This window comes from Tachypleus tridentatus, chromosome 3 (assembly GCF_004210375.1).
Source record: "Tachypleus tridentatus isolate NWPU-2018 chromosome 3, ASM421037v1, whole genome shotgun sequence".
Classification (NCBI taxonomy): domain Eukaryota; kingdom Metazoa; phylum Arthropoda; class Merostomata; order Xiphosura; family Limulidae; genus Tachypleus; species Tachypleus tridentatus.
Genome location: NC_134827.1, coordinates 2,903,429 through 2,909,428, shown reverse-complemented (window position 1 = coordinate 2,909,428; position 6,000 = coordinate 2,903,429).

Genomic DNA, 6,000 nt, shown 5'->3' with positions numbered 1-6,000 from the left:
TATTATTCATTAAAAATTATATACTATCTCATATAATTCTTATCGATGCATAGCTGTATAAATATTTATGCTACAGGACTGTATTGCACTCCCTGTACTTTTGAATAATTATGATTTAACGTTGAGCTGTGACAGTATAACACCAGTTTAAGTTAAGCGAAAGCTCAGATGTCATGCATTTACGAATAACCATTGCGTTTTCTTAAACTCTCATATACAGCAAAACCGGACGAAAACGTGTATAATCTCTGTTACCCGATTTGCTTATGTCACACACTTCAACATTATATTGACGAAATTTGAAGAGAGTCTGAACGAAAGGCTTAAACTTAGACAGCTTATACCACGTATTCCGATCCGATACGATTGCTTAACTATATTTCTCATTAATTTTCTTTCAGTGCATTACTATTGCCAAGAATAATTAATAAGCAAGTATCTGTGCAATATTGCGTTTAGGTGTTTTTCTGATAGTAAAGCCACATCGGTCTATCTATTGTGTCTACGGAGGGAAATCGAGCTCCTGATTTTAGAGCTGCCAATCTGTAGAGTTACCACTGTCCTAATGCAGTAGAAAAAGAAGTTGAGTACGTTATATTAAAAAAAAAATTATAGCCCATGTCGCTACGCCTGATGCTGTTTTAAGTAACAATCATGAATCTTGAGAATAGCCCGTCAGCGTAGATTTCACTGAAGAAAGGCTATCATGTCTAAACCCCACCCCTTTCTTCTGCATATTTTCCCTAAGTTATCTAATGTACGAGAACAACAGTTTTCCAGTGCCATTTTCGACAGAAACCCATACTCCTTGAGTCTGGCTGGTTGAGTGGTATGGCTTCAAGTGGATCAGCATGAATACATTTTTTTTTTTATAATGATGAGGTATGTAACAGTTGAACAAGGATGTTGTGGAAGCAACGTGTGTAGATGTGGTTAAATCACTTTTCCACCTTCTTTACTTTGTATATTATTGCCTAGTGCAAATTAACAACTTTTTTGCCATATACCTTTGTGTTCCAGGATTTTGACTTGTTAACAAGACAGGGTTAGAGAGGGAATGTCTAAAATTGCAAAACGTGCAACCATCTTTGGGAGGCCAATTACTAAAGTAATTTGTATAGAGTTATGTATGTTACATTGCAAAAATATCGGTAGAGCTCTCTTTGTTATAGGTTCATGGCTAAAGCAGACAGGTTTCCATAGTAACAATACCTCATTAAAACACAAAGCCATTTAGCCATTTTTAATGGCATGTGTTTTCCATTGCATATATATAGGAGAATAAACATAATAAATCTAGCTAAAAACTTATGGTACAGTCAAAAACTTGTCGGAAGCGTCTATTAATCACCTAGTGCGCGCGTCTATCCTTTCGTTCCTCTGTATTTGTTCTTTCATTCACTGCACTTCCACTCCGTTACTTTAAAATCATTAAATATTTTCTTCTGAACCTGTTAGAACATTGATATTTTAGTAATTAAGTGTGAAAACAGTTTCCTCAACTCTGTATTTTGTTTTTACAAAATTATCTTCCCCTTTACAGAACAAAAAAAAAATCCAGTGAAAATATAGTGAAAAGCAGATATGAAAAAATAACACGGAATCGTGGTTGCTCGTGGTTTGTCTCTCTATTTTTTAGACCTGGATACAAATTGAAAGACCATAGATATAGATTCTGATTTAGAAGTAAAACAAAATAGAATGACTTAAAATGTTGTGTGTGGTTTGTGATATTGAGGATTCCATGGTTCTATGTTCTTAGTTTTTGTCATTAGATCAATGGGATTCTCAGTGAGGTTACCAAAATTCAGAAGTGTGATGCTCTTATGCAACATAGAGATGCAACAGACATTCTTTTTTTTTTTCTTATAGCATGCAGAAAATTATGCACGCAATGAAAGAACGTTTAAGGATCTAAAAAAAGAAGAGTTAGGACTGTCTTGTTCACGTTATTATTTGGGTCCTGATTGAAACAGATCAAGAAACAACTTGGAGTATCAACATGAAGAGAGTATATAAAAGTATGTATATTTCCTGACAAGATAACCTAATACATTATACCAGTCATTGAATATCTAAATCTGTTCTTACAGATTATCTTAAAATGTTGTTAAAATGTGATATTGAGAAACCACATCCATCAGCTGAAGTTAAAGATTTGTACACTTCTTTGCCCAAACCAAAACATCACACTAAACTGTGAGAAAAGTGACGGAAAAAAGACAAAAACGTACTTGCAATTACATATCGTGAGCTGGTGGCAGTTAATGCTACAGGGATTATGCGAGGCAGAAAGAAAAATCAATTTGCAATGAGAAAGCAATAAAAAACATACTTTGATTAGAGGACAAGAGAGCACATTCCGCGCTCCTTTAAATATATATATATATACATTGTGACATATTTAATAAAATATATGTACCGTCCCCGTGAAATGATTGACAAAATATTGGTGACAAATATAAAATCTTTTAGTGCTGCTGATATAATGTCCTAAACTAAAATTACTGTTGAGCTTAAATTTAAAATACCAAAGGATCATGGCCAGAATTTGAGATAATGTTGTTGGAAATTAAGTCAGATCTAAGAAAGTCTTCCGTACAGTAAGACTGGTCTCCAAAATCATAAAAGGTTTTTAACTGAAAGTTACTGGTCAGTCAGACATAGCATTACTCGCTACAATTTTGTATCGCATTCCAATAACCTTGACTTTTGACAGCATAGACCAGATACAAGAGATCAGGAATAAGGTCAGTAGTATTGTTCTTCAACCAATGGTTCCGATTGTTGAGCACATCCTATAAAATTTCTGTTATTCGTGATGACGAGAAACCCACATAAAGTAAAAATGTATCCTCAAGACAGTTGGTATTAAAACCTTAATTAAAATAAAGTACAGAACAACGTTTCAACCTTCTTAAGTCATCTTCAGTTAAACAAAGATAGTTTTGCCAAGCCGTCTTGAGAATAAAGTTTCTGTTAGTGGAGAAGCACAACATTGTTCAATAATCGTAACTTCTTCCACGTACTGCAGGAAAGAAAATACGTCATAATTTTATAAAAGAACCAGTTGAGACTAACTACGGAGAGGTTGTGATAAGTGCAAAGATGAAAAATTATATCTAGAGTTTCTTTTTAAATCAATAAACGAGTTTATTGATGTTTTTTATTTTTTAACAACTTTTTCAAAAAAATTATCTCCGGAATAAAATACTTTTATCCCTGTCTGAAATAATACTGATAAAGTAAATGCTGAACTTGTGACAGATCAATTAATTTGTAAGAAACAGAGAAATTCATATTTGTCTTATCGCGGGCGCGGCCGTGTCGTAGGTATGTATATACAACGCAGAAAACAGTGTACTGACTTATTATAGGTCTATGGACATTGTCAAAGGCTCAAATATAACCATTCAGACAACCAAACCTATCTTTCACCAAAAATAAGCAAAGTGCAAACACATACAAAATGCCGTAAGATAGCTAAGAAGCTATTATTCTAATACATGCTGAGCATCAAACAATCAGTAGGAATAATCTGCAGCTACAGAATATGATGATAAGTTGCTCGCCTCTTCCATTCTATCGATACTACTTTACTTCAAGTTAATGAATATGAAAGATATAGTTGCATAGTCGAAGGAACTTTAATGACAGTATGTTTGTTTGTTTGTTTGTTTTTGAATTTCTCACAAAGCTACTAGAGGGCTATCTGTGCTAGCCGTCCCTAATTTAGCAGTGTAAGACTAGAGGGACAGCTAGTCATCACCACCCACCGCCAACTTTTGGGCTACTCTTTTTACCAACGAATAGTGTGATTGATCGTCACATTATAACGCCCCCACGGCTGAAAGGACGAGCATGTATACAGAATGTATATAGATAGATTTGTAGATTTGAAAATAATATGGTCAATGTTTAAAAGTGTTTATTACTATTACATATGCAGAAACATGGCCAAGTATGATTCTTACTACAATGTGTAAGTTCTTGTTTAAATGTCAGCCTGAGCAAGTGAAACTTTTATTACAGTTCGGACACACTGTTTAGGTTCAAATATTCAATATATCTTGTTTTACTATTGTATCATTTCCAATTGAATGTTTGCTTTATTAACTTATTATAGAGATTATTATTCATTACTAGCTTGGTATACTTATTTAGGACTAAGCTAAGCTTCCTAGGCTTTGTGGACAAAAAGCGTAATATAATTTCAACGTTATATTTAATTAGCTGTGTACATTACTAGGTAAATATATTTACTTACGACCTATATAGGAAGCTTGTTTTGATCAGAAGTTAATATAAAATAAATGATACGTTTTAACATTGTTTGATAAAAATTGAAACTGAAAATATTATTTTTCATGTTAAAAATATAAAAAATCATGGGTGTACTTATCAGCGTAAAATTCATGCATTACAGCTAAGGCAAAAGTGTTATAATGGCAGTGAAATTTCTGATGTTTACCACTTACAACAAGGTGTGCCAAGGCATGAAATTAAAGGTTTTTTTCTGCAGTAACCATGACCAGTCAGCTATGCCACGGCATGATTGCTTTATTGAAGTTCTTAGTGTTCACTATACCTAACTAAAACATGATAATGCCCGATAAGTAATTGATTTATTGGCATTTTCTTCTCTTATTTAATAATAATATGTTGTTAGGGAGCTTGGCTCGTAATCTGAAAGTCGTGGGTTTGAATTCCCGTCACATGCTCGCCTCTTTAGCCTTGGAGGCGTTATACTATGATAGCCAATCCCTCCGCTCATTGGTAAAATAGTAGCCCAAGAGTTGGCGGTGGGTGGTGATGACTAGCTGCCTTTCCTCTAGTCTTACACTGCTAAATTAGGAATGGCTATCGCAGATAGCCCTCGTGTAGCTTTGCGCGAAATTCAAAATAAACAAACCCCTAACTCTTTACACTGCTACATTATGGACGACTAGTGCAAATAGATCTCGTGCAGCTATGCGCGAAATATAAAGCGAAATAAACGGCTATAATCCAAGACTGAAATTACAAATAAAATGCTAACTTTAGGTTCGTATTCTCGTACTTATAAGTTACACTAAATGTTCTTCTGCAGAGTCCTCGAAAGTATTTTGTTTCAAGAGTAAGTAAAATTAAGATTAAAAGTAACACATATTTCTATTTCTTGCTTTTATAGTTCATATGTTATGTTGTGTTGTAGCCAACGTATTACATAATTCTTCTCGTGATTTATGGAATGAGCACGTTTTACTGACCTTACAAAAGTACAAATTGGAACGTTTTAAGCGTACCTCATGTAACGTAATTTTAGTGTCTATTTACTGACTGACAAACAACACACTATGTATAATATTAGGAGGATATAAAACAGGTGACCCCCTCAGGGAAAATTAGACAAACGTTACCATGTTGGAGACAAAACTACCATTTACCTCCACGATTTGTGATACATTTCTACTAAATTTTCGTCGAAAGTTAACTTGATCTACGGACGTGGCTGACAATAGTATAGAATTTTCGGCCATTCATATACAAATCTTCAAAAATTATGAATAGTCTGTTATTTTGATATTGTGATACTGAAGTATTTTAATATATACAAAAATTAAGCAGATGCATAATTTGACTAAATTTATGAATGGCAAATTGTATATTCAGCTCTGCTCTTGGTAAAAACCCGACAGATAGAGTGAAATCTCAGTTGAAAATGGTATTTCTCTTCGAAGCTATTGTAATGCACTTTATCTGAAACGTTTTGGAGGTTATTTTGAGGAGATTGCGCTACTCCATTTTTTGAAAATACAGAAAACACACAAAGATGTGCTAAAATGAGCAAAATCTCTGCGAGGGTTTTCAGTAGCGTTCATGCTCTACTAAAATTGTTGTAAGACAGGGGAAGAGAATTGGAAGTGACGAGATATAGCAATTAAGCTAAGAAATGGTAAAAGAGTTGCGTTATTTCTTGTTCACATGGGCCCATTTTATAGTAAATACGCAGTCATGATT